Source organism: Schistosoma mansoni, chromosome W (genome assembly GCF_000237925.1).
Source record: "Schistosoma mansoni strain Puerto Rico chromosome W, complete genome".
Classification (NCBI taxonomy): Eukaryota; Metazoa; Platyhelminthes; class Trematoda; order Strigeidida; family Schistosomatidae; genus Schistosoma; species Schistosoma mansoni.
The window spans coordinates 26,636,174-26,653,773 of record NC_031502.1 but is presented as its reverse complement, the minus strand read 5'-3'; the positions used below and the strand labels follow the sequence as shown (position 1 = coordinate 26,653,773).

General features: G+C 31.6%; 1 non-coding gene across 1 annotated transcript; it reads left to right on the top strand.

The window, feature by feature from the left end:
• The first annotated feature begins 3,572 nt into the window (after positions 1–3,572).
• On the top strand, positions 3,573–3,639 carry Smp_tRNA_01106_Pseudo_TTG.1.1. Its single transcript has one exon. It is a non-coding gene (tRNA).
• The last annotated feature ends 13,961 nt before the right edge of the window (positions 3,640–17,600 follow it).

Below are 17,600 nucleotides of genomic sequence, written 5' to 3'. Positions count from 1 at the left end.
AAGTGATTTGTCTGACAACATATTCGATGCTTTTATACTGATATTTTCCCTGTAGACTGGGTATGTATTAAAATCTAGTTTTCCTATTGAGTATAATAAAGTACCTGTTACAATGACATTATGCAGAAATAATGTGAAAAAATGTATGATACCTCTGTAAATAATTATACATTCACTTACTGACTTACACTTGTTACCCCTCGTGGAGGAGCATAGGCTATCCGCCAAGATTCTCCATCGAACTTTACCTTGAATATTTACTTAAGTTTTAACGATGCTATTATGTGATCATAAATAAGATATGTTAAGGAGTCAAAAATGCTTGTGCATTAAAGTTCGTGGGAGAAAGTTCCAAGAATTCCGGTTGCGTTGTACTCTAAGGCGCTATAAGACTTTAAACTTTACATCTGTATCCCAGTGAAATGTTACCTTTAGATTGAAAAGTCAGTACTATTTTCGGACTTTATAATGCATGTTACTTTCTGCCCGCGTATCTGTTTCATATGAAGTACTGTTTGGTTTCTAAGATTTATGTAGTGATTTCTTACTACTTCATTAATTTACATCTTATTATTTACAAAGATATTATAAATTTCATTGTTTAATATTGGCTATCCGAAGATTTGTTTTATCCTACCATAAAAACTTCATGGCGGAATATAGATATCTAGATATGAAACTGTTTTTAATATGGACCACGCATAAAAGATAAAATTGGTTTGTGAATTGAACCTTAATAGTAGAATGTCAAAGACAATAACCTTGGTAACCAAATGAAAGCAAACAATAGATATAATCTGGCGCCAGTGTATACTGAAATCATAGAACTAGCGTAACATAAAACACGATGTCATACTATTTGTTTTCTTAGTTCATGATAACGTGTTCTTATCCCACCTTATCTGCGGTTATTTTTCATGATAAGTCTCTGAATTACTTTTAAACCCAGTAATCACAAATAAAAAGGTGAATGACTTTTGTAATGTTTCACGTTGTTTCCATAGTCACTTTAGTCGGATCATAGTTAAAATATTTTAGGTGTTATTCACACTAAACTTGAGTGAATCGGCATACATGCTTTAAAAAGTATCCAAATAAACAAAATTGTCTTCATAGTGTAAGGTTTGCAAGGAATTTTCAAGAAAAAATAGCGGTGAAAATTGGTTGGGTCTATCATTTAAAGAATTGGTTTACATAGTTTTAAACCGAAATACGCTAAATATCTGTGATCATATGAAATTAAAAGTAAATACTAAGACATCTTAAGCATCTTTCTAAGTGGCTATTACAATCTGTTTGCATGAAATAGCAAAACTAGTGATCGATCAATATATAGGATAATATTTCTTTTTACTGGAGCATATCAGACGAAATTTGTGAATATTGTTTATGTTCATTGGGTTCTTATTATCTGAAAAGAAAACATGAAAAATTGATCTTGAATTTTGTTTTACTTCTTAAAATTTATCAACGTGTTGGGTGGGTATTCAAATTTATTTTCCTTTTTTTTTGAAAAAAACGGCCAGCTATAAAATTTCTTAAAATTCTGCTCTGTCAATCATTTAATAGGCAAAGTTTAATTAACTGATTGTGTGTAGTTACTTTCCCTCTACCATTCTTTTCCAGAGAATGAAATACAGGAAAGTAAAGAAAAGATTTAATCACATTTTAATATGTAAATTTAATTACATTATTTGTTCTCAGAAAATAAAGTATATTAGCGCTGTTGTATATAGATGGATGAAATGATTCATAACTAATTTCTATTTGTATGTATAAAATACACTTTATTGGATAGAATAAGGAGGATAAGGGGGAAAGCAGATAGTAAGATGGGTAGATTAGTAAATAAAGAAATAGACATGTACAACAACAGCGTGACAAGTAAATAAACTAGTAATTAGGCTGAATATTGTGATTTCCACTGTTTACATAGATATAAACTAGTTTTAATGTGTATAATAGAAATTCAGAATGGGAAAGATAGAATGTTGGTGAACTTATTATTTGAGTATATTCTGCTCGTTCAGTTTATTAATATATCGAGTCATTCTTTTATAAAAAGAGAAGCAGAATAAATGTTATGACTCATCAATGACACTGATTATATCAGTTCTTACTCACCTGTTCCTTGTACTTTTCCCAGGGTTGTCTATCTTATTTTGCCCTCCCATCATTAGTATCAGTAATTTTGTTATTCTTAATAATTAACATTAGTTCAGTAATATTCTCTGTGGAAATATTCTCCTTTAAAGTAGATTTCCTATTACAGAAAAACACTCATACGCACATGCATACAATTATTAATTTTAGAACTGAGATTTAGTGGTAATATTAGGGGAAAATAACACTGAATAAAATGAAAAAAGAAGTCATTTATCAAATTTCTGTATTTTTTCCGAATTGCCACTTTTTATAAAAAAAAAGACAATATATTAAACAGATCTGAAAAAAAGACGGTGATAGCATTTGAAGTAGAGTTGAAACAATTCATCCTGAAGTGTATGGATTATTGTTGCTAGAATAGTAGAGAACCTCAAAACTTGTGACAATTTTTACATTTTTTTCTCCAAAAATGTTGGTAAATTTAATATTCACTGAGGTATAAAATTGTGAACTAAAACTAAAAGGATATTAATTTGTGAAAAAAAGATAGATAACAACAGTACCGTTGTAGTGTGGTCTACTTATATCCATAGAAGTAATATATGGCGATGGTCAGACATAGAATGTATTTTGGCAGAAGACTGATAAGGAAAGAACTGAAATGAAGCGCGATTGGTAGGAAAATGCATGAACAATGGAATTAGAGAAGATGAACTGATATTTACAGAAGTAACAGTTAAGATTGAGACAATTGGTTGTTATTTTGCTAATTCACTGTTTGCTGTATGGTTATCAGAATTTACTGAGATTGTCTGTAATTTGTCCCCAACTTGTGTTTTGTTCACTACATAGTTAGTAATAATTGACAAAATGATGTTTAAGATAATGGTCCTTACTTCATAAACCGAACGGCGGTATCTTCCAGATAAAACATATGTGATACTGGCGGAAACATCCAATTTCTGATACAATATTTCTTATTTCCTGATATTCAAATAACCTTCAATGAATGTGAAATCATTTAATACAATTTACTAAAGTCTATTCCATTAGTTTTCTTTTTGTAAAATTACACATAATTTTCAAGCCATACTTTTCTTACTTTCTATTTGGTTATGTCAAATAAAGGTATTATCTTTGTTTTATAATATGGTTGTCCAATTTAGTAATCTAATGTTGAAAATGGAAGGAAGCGATGAGTTTTAACTAACTAGTTTTTTTCACTATGTAGAGTAAAAGACCTGTTTTCAAAGTATAAAAACAAATCATCTAATAAATCCAGTTTGTATTTTACTCTGGATTATATAAAGACTGACTAATTTGAATTATTGCATGATCTGAAATATTTTATGTAGGAATCAAGTGTTATTTGTAAAAAACACATTCCACAAAAATCTGTATGATATTTGTACAATAGTCAATGAAGAAAACTTCACCCGATTGCACAAGCAAGTGGCTATCAGGACTCAGTAGCTAAGTGGATAACGCGATAGCGTTTGAAGGGAAAGGTACTGGGTTCGAATCCCAGAGTGAACGTCAACTCTGAGATGCAGGTACATCCAGCTGACGAGTCCCAAATAGGACGAAACGCGCGTCCTGGATTCCACTGCTAGCCGCTATCCATCTTTGCTTGCAATGCTTGTGAATTAAGGCTGTATCGAGGCAATACGCACTGTATGCGCATACGCCAATTAGAGATTGACCAGTTGCAGTCCTTAACATCAATGAGAAGATTCAAACAAACAATACTAAGTGACTTTAATCGTTATTTTTGTTTTAAATAGTATATTAAATTGTGGGAGTTTGGTAGGAATAGCTGTGGTTGATCGTATTAACAGAAAGTAGTAATTCTGTCGAAGTAAAATGAAATGTTTGATATAGTATAATATAGTATAGTATAATCCCAGGGTTGTTATTGTTTGTTTGCGATTCTCTGTGTGGTTATATCCAAGTGGAAAGCTATGGCGGATTTACAATGTATATTTAGTTCACATACTCTTTTATAAAAATAATCAATGTGCTTTTACTAATCTTCTAACCCTAAGATTGGAGCATTCTAGATGAATTCCTGTGTATAAGGTCAGTTATAGGGAATAATGAAAGTGTTACAGTCAACTAGTCATGTTTACTGCATTATTTATTTTGAACTAATACTTCAAAATAGCATTGCCGTAATTGATGGAACATTTGTAAAATTTGTAGAAAATTTAAAAAGAAAGATTCTTTCTCAAATACTTTATTGAATTTCAGCTCATCAAACAATTACTTATAAAACCCTAGCTATCTTTACTAAAAACTTTTGGGATAACCTAACCAATGAACTCTCTGAGATGATCTTAAATTTAAAAAATTAATAAAATAAACCATTTGATTTGTGAGATAAGACGGATGGTGGCTAGCAGTGAAATCCTGGACGCCCGTCTCGTCTTATTTGAAACTCATCATCTGGATGTACATGTATCCCAGAGTCGATGTTCACTGCAGGATTCGAACCCAGAACCCTCTTCTCCAAACGGCACCTCGTTATCTATTTAACTACTGAGTCTCAATAGCCTTTAGCTCGTGCGATGGGGTGAAGTTTTAATTCATTCAACGCGCTCGATGGCGTTTGAAGGGAAAGGTACTGGGTTCGAATCCTAGAGTGAACGTCAACTCTGAGATGCAGGTACATCCAGCTGACGAGTCCAAAATAGGACGAAGCGCGCGTACTGGATTCTACTGCTAGCCACCATTTTCATCTTTACTTATAATGTTTGTGACTTATGGCAATATTGAGGCAATCCTCACAGGATGCACATGTGCTAATAAGAGACAGGTCAATTTCAGTCGTAAACATCATCGGGAAGATTAAAACTAACAATACAAAAAAGGCATTTGATTTCTGGTTAGTCTAGTCAGAGTGTTTAGATTCGTAGTGCGATATAATTTAGAACTAAGAATGTCAAGTCTTATCTTAATTGGGTTCAGTAGAATTAAGACATGATCAATTGTACAACCTTGTGTTTCAGATTAGTCACTCGACAGTCTTTATTTAAGATTCGGAAGTACACTTCTGAATATTATTTGGCTTAAATGAAATAGAATGAAGACTATGCTACTTTTCAATAAACTAACAGTTATAATTTGTTTTTATTAGAAAAGACATTTAATTTAATAAAATATTGGCTGAAAGATTTATCTTAACTAATAATCAAATACATCTATCTCAGACACATTGTATTAACACTCAGCAGGGTACTTATATTGTACAGTGAAATGTGTTAAAAATTTATACATATACTGAAAAGTTCCGTTTGCACTAACAAACCAATCAGGCATACACTTTTGAGAAACAAATAGATTTCAATCATAGTATGTTTATTTTCATGAGAATTCAATTATAGTTACCTACGGTTAGTGTTTTTGAAATAGTGATAGTATAGTGATATATGCGTGGCAGAAAAATACCTTACTAAGTAGCCTGAATGTAATTCTCTCAGTTAGAAAATATTTATTCTAACCAAATATCAAGTGAAGAAGCTATTGGGAATAATTTTTCTGCTAGCAAAATCAGCGATTATTTAAAGGTGATTCAAATTATTTTGAACTGAATAAGATTGTCATAATTCATGTAAAACTTTTTCTAGTTAAACCTTGGCTAATTACCTGCTATCGTTACTGTTCAAAAGTGTTAACCATTGTATAGTCGTTCGATCACTTTTTGTCAGTTCAGAGAGGTTTAATATTACATATAGATCAGCTAAATTGTAAATTACCAACGGCTTATTGTAAAAGAATTTCAGACTCATATATGGATTAAAATATACCCTTAAACGGCTAACTATCATTTCCGTTTGTTAAAAGTTCTGGGTGATTATGATTAATACATGTGACGTTTAGCAATCAGCTCTCACTTCGGTTTTAGTTATGTGTAACTTTACGTAGAAGTGTCAAATGAAAAATATGACGGATAGTATATGTAACCGTTAGAAAAGTATTGGGACTGAGAAAATTGTCTGTGGTTGTTACCACTTAGTTGTACTTTAGAAACCTATGTATTTATCCTATCACTCCTATTCGTAGTAAGTGAAGCTGATTTTGTTAATGGCTTTTACAAATACGTCTTACTTAAAACCTTTATTAAATCATTTCCTTGACTTTTGATGCAAAGTACTTCAGAGAAATCTTATTTTCCTAACGTGGAACATTTTGACATCTACTTCGATCACAATCAAATAAAAATTATGGGGGTATTCTGGAGTTGCAAAAATATTGAACAATGTAATTAAAAGTTAATGGGACTACTTCTTCAGACAAAACACACTGCAATACAGGGAAATGTTTGTATTCTCAATAAAATCTTTTTTACTTAACTCTCAGGTAATATAAAAATGGTCAGACTGATCATATCTAAATGATGATATAGAACCAGTAGGAAATAAATTGCGCTTCTTCCAAGTAATTTATATGGTTTCATTAACTGAGAGGCTGGTAAGTAATAGATCTAAGTAATAAGTTAACAGTGTTGAGCTTAGAGTATCTACAACTAATTCACCTTAGAGCAAAGTACACTAAGGTAATGATGATGTTCAATTAGGAAAATCTTAGTAAATTCATTGTCGAAAGTGAATAAACTCCAAATAACAAACAATTCATAAAAACGTTCGTTCTAATATCCACGTTTCTAAAACGGACAAAACACACACTTAAGTTTCCGTTTATCATAGTTTCACAAAGCAAGTTTAATATGCCTGCATACAACCTAAACACATGTACAACCATAATTAACAGCGATGAAACAATTGATCTTTTCCTGTAAGACATTAGCTTCCTTTTGACCGTTCAGTTTTTTGAGATATCAGGTACATTTTAATACCTAAAAAACTGTGGATGAATATACTTAGAGAAAATTATCAGTTGTACGGGTTACGGTAATAAATGCAAAGTTCCTATAAATACGAGTTCTGGATTCTTGAGGTGGAAAACGTTAGTTTTTATTTAGTCTCTCATTCCCAATAATACGATAAATCTATATTGAAAGTATCATTGTTACAAAGTTTTGAAAACCGTTGCCGTAGTTGAGCACAACTACAAAAATATGAAATAAACAAGGGCCTTTAAGTCTTTCAAATTCTGATTTTCTGAAGTTTATCTACTTGGCTGAATTTATCAAAAATAACGAGATAGAAGTAATAAGTACATAGTAATTGCTATTATTTCGCTGCTTAATTCTGCCTTGCTAATACTTAGAAAGCTTCGAATAAGTTTTTGTTTTTAATTCTGTATACTTATTACAAGCTGTTATAAATATTAAAGAAATAACATTACGCTTAGTAGAGAAAACTGAGCTCTTTAAATATCTACTCATGAAAGATAACGTCACGAATGTGGTTGCCATTGGGCATGTATATCCAACGGGACATAGGATTATTAGAAAAATGTTAAATGATCTTTTGCAAGGTAAATATAATGACAAATCGTGTAATTCATCAGAATGTATAAACATGAAATAAACAAACAGCCTACACAAAACCTGACAAAATTATTTTTTGATCATCAGAATGTAGATACCAAACTAATGATTACGCTTTATTTGTCAATTAAGTCTTTTTATTTAATACTATCACTGTTAAAAGCTATACAGCTTTTTTTTTCTGAACAATTAACTGTACTTTCTTTAAATCCATTTTTACTGCTTTTAGTAACTGCTTAAGAGCTAATGATTCAAATTCATTTTTGGCAAGTTCGAAGGCGTCTAGAACAAACTTACCATTCCAAATAGTAGCTAGAAAAAAATCATTTAAAAAATGGTTGTTTTCTTTTATTTTCAAGGTAAATTAAGTATTATTTCCGAGACTGTAGAGGAATAAACTCTCTAAACAAATGGAAATACAAGGCAAAATAAATAATTGATTTAATTTAATTACCGCTTTTGTTAGGCACTCACTAGTTTAAAAATCCTCTACCCCCAAGTTTAAATACTTTATCACGGGAAACAGTTACGTTAAGTAGGCGATAAGCAAAACTAAATGAAGGTGAGATTTAGTAAAGTATACTTGAGCATATTTGAAGGTTTGTTTATAGGAGACTGAAATCATTTGATGAACATGGACAAACTCAGACTCTATTGTTCGTGATTATATAACATTCAAGGTATAGCCTAGAATAAGTTGTTTGACATTCACACTCATGTTTTGTATGTTTTTTCGACCTAAAAAGAGAACCAGTTATGATATTGGCTGTCTGTTCCGTGTGATGTATTTCATATGATTTACCACTAAGGATGATCGAAGCACAATTTCTTTTTGAATTAATATGTTACTTAGCATAATTTGGAAAGTTACATGAAAGTAAGTCTTGTTCAAACAGCTAAAAATTAATCTTTCCTATTCTTAAGATGTTATCTACTAGCAATTTAATTATTTATTCGAAGCTGTAGTAAGCTTATAAAATAAAATGAACGAGTATGTTGAGTTCTGGTTATCAAGGATTTTTGTTAGATGAACATTTATTCAGAACTCCGTCGTCACTGAGTTTACTTTTACTATTATCAAACTTGGGAAGTGAATCCAGTTTACTAATTGCAATTATCATGGCCTTAGTAGCTACATAATCCCTCATTGAATTGAATTACGAAAATATATTTTGATTCGAGAACTCATAGTCTTTCTACTTAGAAAATTATTGTATAATCATATCTTCACTCTTATAGTGAAGTTTGATCTGAAACAATTTGTTTACTTTCCTCTTGAAAGGAAAAGCAGTTATCTAACCACACCTCTTATTTCTGACATCTATTTTACCCTGCATACAGACAACTGTCAAAATTAACGATAGAAACAAAAGAAGACAAGCTAGTGAACCGATGGATACAATGAGCCCAAAGAAGCATAAATCCAAAAACATTAATTCATCGGGGACCTTAAAAAATACTCTCCTCTTAATAATGAAACTAAAAAGGCTAACTTATTCAATATAAATTATAGAGTATATGTCGCTCTGTGTATGTATGTGTATTTATATATATGTTTATTCACTTTCTTGATTTCTAATTTTTGGCTTATTGGTTGACAGTTACGCAGAACATAAGTTTGTACGTTCTACTAACATCTAACATAATATGACGGATAAATAAAATACAATTAACCTCAGTTTATTTCCATTTTATCTCTTTTGTTCTTCTTTATGTTGTTTTTTGACTCTTAAACTAGAAAGCCTCAAATCTAGAAAATGGTTTTCTGAAGGATGATCTAATGAATTCAATGCATAGGAATGGATAAGTCAAGAATTCAAAGAATGGCAATCGAAAAAATTGAAAATAGTGGAAGAAAGCAACCAGTATATACAAGATGTTTTCAGTCCATAAGACGAGAACTGAGTCATACAGGTACATATAACGAAAAGTAGTTTTCAAATGACACATAAAATCTTCGAAAACAGTTAGCTTTATGCAAAACAATCATTCGAAAATTTCCAACTGTAAATGATCTTCAGCACTGTCTCATTTAACGAATAAAAGACCTCATTATTCAAAGCTTTTGTTTAACTTTTAATTTACCGAAACATGAAAACATTATGATAATCTAGTAAAACTTTTAAAACCACATTTGTATTTAAAACACAGTTATATGAACTAAGAATATTCTTTTCAATAAATTCTCTTCAGGTTCTATAATTATAAATCCAAATTAACAATCCACAAAATTGGCCAAGTTTAAGGCAGAGTACATCATTTAAAAATTATAACATGTGAATCAAGTAAAATCAAATCATTAATGTTGGGATGACTAATATGAAGCGTTAACTTAAATCAGTTCAAAAGTGAAATGAAATTGTGAAATAAATGATCAGAATTAATATAGTTGACATGGGGTGAGAGAGAATAATGGGTTAAGTGCTAGCTAGCGAGACTGATAGGTCCTGGGTTCGAATCTCGCGAGGCGGGATCGTGGATGCGCACTGCTGAGAAGTCCCACAATAGGACGAAACGGCCGTCCAGTGCTTCTAGGTTTTCGATGGTGGTCTAGCTTCAATTGACTCGTGATCTCAACTATTAAAAAATTTCTATAAAATCCATAAAGACCTCTTCTGATATCAATGGGATTACAATCCAAAAATTGCGTAATATTTAGAATAATATGAATTAGATCAGATATAGTAGATAGAAACGGATGCTGAATAGATTTCTCAAAAAGGTTAGCAAGTGTACTAATAACAATGACAATGGTAAGATGTGTAGATAAGAGAAGTTTAGGATATAAAAATGAACGTTAATCAAATTACGTCACCATATTATAAAATTGATTATTAACTAGTTGGCCAGGGTAAAAGGAGCGGCTGAACATATTTCTTTTGGATGCAAAGCTCTTGCCTTTTGATCCGGATAGCAATTGCAAGATTCTCAGTCTGACAGTATTAGGTAGACTGCTGTTAACATGATATATCATTGCGAAAGATTGCTCCATGTTGGCTGTATGTCCCGTCTGAAGTAAATGGGCTAAAATGTAGCTGTTAACCGTTTTAGCTACACCTTTGCTTAACCACACTGGAAAGTATTCACGAGCCCGAATATTTTGTCATCAAGGTGATACTTCAGGTGGTGGCCAGCATGCTGTAATTCTAATGGAGGATTACAACGGATTACAAAAATAATTAACTAAACTAAGCCTATTCAGTCAATATAATACACTATACTTTAAAACAGGTCAGTTAATTTTTCATAAACAGTAAAATAAAAGTTCTGTTATTTTCATTAAAGCTTGTATCGAAAGCAGATTTCATCCCAAGTTAAAAAGTACATGAATTCTTAATAGACATTGTTATCAATCGTTTTGCATGCCAAGCTGTTACTGTTTTTCTGTAGTTCTATCTAGGGTTACTAATCACGTAAAAGGTTAGTTAATTATCAATTGCACAATAAATAATAGAAAACAAAGTTTATGCTCATCACTTGCAAAACTATTATTTCGACAGATTAATCATATATATAATCTTTCGGTTTAGTCTATATTTAAAGGAAATGATTCAAGTAAAAATGGCAAAGGTATAGAAAATTTCCTCTTGTGTCAAAGTAAGACTAGCCTAGATAATTATCATCTGTCTTGATATAAAGCTTATATTATACTAAGATCATTAAATTTAACCCAAACAGTCAACATTGCAATTGACACGTGGGGGGAAATACCCTGTAAACAGGTATACAGAAACGTTTTTCTAAACTTGATAATTTATCTGGCCACTTGGTGACCTTCTAATCTATGCACTTATACATTTTTGTTGAGTCTTAGAAATAATGTACATGTGTCACGTACCAAAAGCATTTATTTTATTTACTTTTGTCAAGTCTTACTATCCATAATCAATTTTTATGATATTTGTCTTCCAATTTTCACTCTTATGGATTTATTTTCACAAAGCATTTTCAATGTTCAGTATTTACCAAGTCAAAAAATGTCTTTTAATTTGATATGATAACTCTTATATTGACAACTTCGACTTCCTTTAAAACCAACCAGTGAAAGCATACTAATTTTAATTAGTAAACTAATTAAGAAAATGTTAGTGTACGAAAACAGTGAATAGTGAATTGATTGTCTGTCAAGTGATTGGCTGACTTGATAAAAACCTTATGTGATCTGGTCGAAAGTACCGAATTTCGGCATCTTTGATTTTCTTCTGCATAAAAGAATGAGTAAACTATGTATTCCATAAAGACATCTTGAACACTCCTCTTAAAAGAAAGCACAAAATATATAATTATATCGATTGTCAAATAATTTCAGTAAAATTAATCAAGGGTTGAAAATCAAAGATTTTCTTAATACACAGTTTTTGTTTTCTATAACTTACTCAATCATCCATGATTTAATGTTCAAGCAACATGAAGACTAGATTTACAAATTAAACAGTGGCAAACCAGCTACATCTTAAGATTCTTTTATTTCATGGTGTCCAGAGGTGGTAAAGGAGTGAGAGTTGGAACTTCTTAAACTTTGATGAAATATAAGTTAGTTTTAAAAAAGGTAAAGTTTGGAAATTCGAACATAAATTGGTTATGCTGTTAAATCAAAACACCACTGATTTCTGGAATTCTTAGGTACTTGTCTGAATCTAGGTGGTGTGATGAAAAGACAGTTGATCAGAAAATGTATAATAAATTTGTGCAGTGTATTTCTAACAACCTGGTTAAACACATGCTTGTGAAGCCATTTATTTATGACAACTAATGAAGCTGAACCAAATTAAAGGTCAAATAAATGTTAAGTGATAATTTGTAATATAAGAGAGAGCTACGAAGAGAGGAGGTATAATATGAGAAGAATAAGAAGTTGTAAAATCATCTTGGTCATTGAGGTAGCTTGAAAATCACAAAGGGAGATTAACGTTTAGAGCCAATTTCTCTCACCGTACGAAGATTTAGATTTTCTAATCTAGTAAGCTTTGGAAAATGTTACAAGGTCAGTTCTGTGGACTAGTTCGATTGTTTTTGGCTAATGAGGTCAATAGTTTTCTATTTCTCGCTTTATCAAAATGTGTGATGTTAACTGGTCCTCAGGCCTACTTACTTAAGCTTTTTATACAACTCGAGACATAGCCGGCAAACGATGGGTCCTCAACCTACTCAGTCATGGGACCCCTTTTCCAGTTGTTGACGAGTGCTATTCATGGTCATCATGTCAGCCTTTGATCCTCTAGGCTGTATCCTTTTGTCTATCTTATTTTCCTCTAAGTTTGAGAATTCCAAGTAAGGCTTTGCCATATGCCGTAGTTTAATGGTTCTATTTGAAATGTATGTTGTTCACACCATTATCTTATGATGGTTTCTTTCTCAAATAGGATCTAGTTTGCTCTGCCATAGTAGATTATTGCCGAAGGCCCCTGTCCAACAGTGGAACTGCTTTGACGGTCGTGTTAAAAATTCTTACTTCAGTTTTGGCTGACAGTTGTTTCAAGATCCAGATATTCCTCGATTGTAGGGACATTGTCCTTGGTTTGTCAGTTTGTACCTAAGCACTAGATCCTCCATTTTTATTGATGGTGCTGTCGAGATACGTAAAGACTTTGACCTCTTCCACAGCTTCATTATCAAGTATGATTTGTTTGGTGCTCACTCTGTTGCATTTCGCAGTGTTGGTTTCCCCCTCGTGAATGTCGAGACGTATTTCTGGAGAAGCTGCTGCCACACGGGCTGTTTTCGACTGTATTTGTGTATCGAACAGAAGGGCTAAGTTATCTTTTAAAATCAGATCATGTGGGTGTGTCTAAGGTATCCACTTCATTCTTCGCTTTTTCCGAGATGCGGAGTTCACAGGTTATTAAAATCATATAAACTAATCGGTCTCGCACCAATATTGTGCCTCCCTCCTAGTTCAGGCCACCTCATGATGTGTTCATGCACGGTGTTGTCAAATGAATTTTCAATTAAACGAGAGACTAACTATGTATTACTCACGTAAAATTTCTGTTTCTACAGGCAGTCAGTGAATTAGAAACCCGTCAAGAAAGGATGATGCCAAAGCTTTAACACGTGCGTATACTAAACAATTTGTTCTACACTTGAATCTCCCTTTGTGATTTTCAAGCTACCTCAATGACCAAGATGATTTTACAACTTCTTATTCTTCTCATATTATACCTCCTCTCTTCGTAGCTCTCTCTTATATTACAAATTATCACTTAACATTTATTTGACCTTTAATTTGGTTCAGCTTCATTAGTTGTCATAAATAAATGGCTTCACAAGCATGTGTTTAACCAGGTTGTTAGAAATACACTGCACAAATTTATTATACATTTTCTAATCAACTGTCTTCTTATTGTGTTACCAAAATTTATGAAGTGGTTGATTCGTTTCGAGTTTGTTAAGGTGCTTAAAAGTGAGAATCAATTGAAGAACATGAATTGACACCACACAACTATAGTCTTTCTTAACTCATATAGTGAATACGTATAATAGTCAGATATGTTTAAATAATATATTTAGATTGTCGATTAGCTTCTTTAGTAAAATCTAACATATATATCGCTTAGCAAGTTCTCAGAAAAATATGAAGTTAACCTTAATTTAAAGTATTCAGTATTTATTTCGTAATATTATCTTATTTTAAGATCAATCAAGAAAAATTAATAAAATGTGTTTTTCTGGGTGTTGATTATGTAGTTTTGTCTGGTTTCCAAGACAACATAAAGTTCATTTCCAAAAATTACGAAGCTTTTTTCATGTAAAGTAATAAACCGCTTGGAATATAAATTATTAAGTAATCCCCGACTATTTAATTTGTATTTTTTTTATTGGTTGGACTGCATTACTACCTTGATTCATTCATAATTACTTGAGATTTCCGCGATCTGAGTCGATGTAATACACTAACAACTGAAAACATACCTCGATTGTAAATTTATGTACAAGATACATTTTTGAAATAGAAATTTGTTGTAGCAGTTATTTCTTAGAGTCCGAATAGTCATGATTATTATTTGAATAACAGTATGTTTCTTGTATAAAACATAGTCATACCAATCTAACAGGCTGTTTCCCTTTTTATGATACAATTTACAACCACCAACTTGTATTGAAATGATGAAAAACGTCATACAGTAGTCTTAGAAGGTTGAATAAACTCACTGGTCTGTCAACTTGTTATCTAAGCCATGTAAGATAAAATGGTGTTGTATTCACTGTCATGAAGATTAATGAGTTGATAACAGATTTTAAACAGATTTTGACACCATCTAAAATCTATTTCGTTGAGAAGAAATGTTCGCCATGATATTGTAATCATTCGAATATATACTGGCCATTGTTTATAAAAATTCAAAGCTTTAGTAGGAAAATACGGTCGTGGGCAACATCAATCTAAGTTCTAAATAGAGAGTAATTTAATAGATTCAACATTTTAAATCCATGCAACAATGGGTTGTATGCATTTAAATTGTACCTATGACAAAATCTAGAATATATGATAAAGTAGAATTGGTTCATTCCATGATGTACTGCTTTTGTCCCGAATAAATTTAACTTAACCTTCAACCAGGTTTCATTAAAACCCTAATTTACATAAGAGTGATTTGAGACAACTTCACACCTCTTAAAATGTAGAAAAGTAGTAATAATCATAAATGAAACAAAAAAACAGTTTGTCATCTACAACCTCATTAACTGATAGCTTCTGAATGTCATCTGGAACAGTATCCTTTTGCTTTGGTAAGTAATTAGATTATGACGTCAAAATAGATTCTTAGATACCATGACAATTCATTCTTGTATAATTACCAAAAATATGTCGTTTACTGCGTAAAAGTTCCTTGTATTGTTATGAATGCTCGGTTGTTTTACATATCATTATTGTTACTATTATATGAGAATATTTGAATCTAAAGTTTGATACTTTCTAAGGTAAGTTTCCCAGCGCAGTGATTAACAACTGATACACTTGCACAAGTCCATGGTTTAATAAAGGTCATTTAAGATAGTTATTAAAGTTTAATTAATTTTAAATTTTGTCTTACTGATTAAATGAAGCCAAATGACGAAAATCTCTTAGTCATAAACTTTAGTCTGATTCATACATAAATGTATGCAATAATTACAAGCCTACATTTTACATTACTATTGTAAACAATGTCTTTATTCAGAGAAACTTATGCATAATTTATCTAATTAGCCATCTATATCTTTACAATATGCCATGTTACTAAAGTATTGTTTTGAAAGCATCAACTCTTTTGATACGTTACTGAAAATGAGTCATTAGAGTGTAAAATGAAATTGCCATTTTTTCTCATCAGAAAAAGGTTTTTTGCTTGTTTTATTCTTCTCCCTCAGGAAATAGTAACCTGTAAAAATAAAAATATGAGTAAATTCCCAAAGATTTCTGATGATAAAATTCTTTAAAACACTGGGCGAAATTTTTTCTGTCATATTCAAGCAATAACGACGTAGGCTACCTCAGTATTGTGTTATATGTTAGGTTACGTTAAAAAAATGAATTTTTCGTTATATTAAACCATATATAAGTTGCAGGCCAACTCCAAAACTTTGGACGGTCCATTCTTCCGCCATTTATTACGAGACCACAGTTAAGAACAAAATAACAGTTATTTAGTTTATGAACTCTGTATTCATGTCACATATCCGTAAATGTTTCTTTTAGCCCCTCATATGATCCCAAGGAAATTGACCACTTTTTTCAAATTTAAATTCACATGTTCTGGCATCTTAAACTTTATTGAATCCTTGACTTATTTAAATAGCAGATAATTTTACTTAGTAATGTTGTTTGATAAAATGTTATAAATGTTAATTTAGTTAACTACGCAATAAGTCAATCTAATCTTCTGAAGAATCGACTTTAACAAAAATGATTTAGAAATCATGGTTATGTAATAAATTGAAGTAAGCAAAAACTTAAGATGAAATAATCTTTAAAGACGATAGTAAAAAAAGAATTAAAACACAGTCATAACAACATTACTGACGAAAATCCAAATACTGTAAGCAAAGATGGATAGTGGCTAGCAGGGGAATCCAGTTTGAAGCGCGTTTCCTCTAATTTGGGACTCGTCAGTTGGATGTACATGCATCTCAGAGTTGATGTTCACTCCAAGACTCGAACCCAGTACCTTTCGCTTCAAACGCCATCGCGTTATCCACTTAGCTACTGAGTCCTGATAGCCACTTGCTTGTGCAATGGGGTGAAGTTTAAATTCAATTGGTATTGTTTGTTGGAATCCCAGAGTGAACATCAACTCTGAGATGCAGGTACATCCAGCTGACGAGTCCCAGATAGGATGAAATGAGTGTCCTGGATCACACTACTAGCCACTATCCATCTCTGCCTACCATGCTTGTGAATTAAGGCTGTATCGAGACAATACGCACAGTATGCACATATGCCAATAAGAGACTGATCAATCGCAGTCCTAAACATCAATGGGAAGATTAAACAAACAATACTAAGTGAATGAAAATCCAAATAACTATCAAAATTTTGTTACAATAAGTTGTAATCATCACCTTTAAAACATCATATATGTGAGGAAAAAAGATAAACATAATAAGTATAGAATTGTTGAATTTATTTAGGATCGAAATTTTTCGCAAAATCAGTAGTGTTTTTAAAAATTGAATTACTGCGTATAAGATGTCACAGACTTCTTGGAACAAGGCTATTTTATGTTGTACATATAAAGTGAATTAACATATTTCCTTTGTTTTATCCAATATTTCGCATGTTTAGTGGGGTGAAATTCGTAGTTGTTGACGTGCATATTGTTAAAATCTACAGTGTATTTTGCACTAAGTATGCATAAATGAATAATTTTGTGTAATAAGTTGATTTGTACATGGATGTAGACACACACTGAGATATCAGACATTAAAATACATCGAACAATTTTACTATTGAAAATGAAAACAAGAATACAAGATAAAATGTATTCAGTTAGACAATCTATATTTGTAAATGGGATGATGTATCCATGTGTAAATAATGCTCTGTATTTTCTTTTGACAG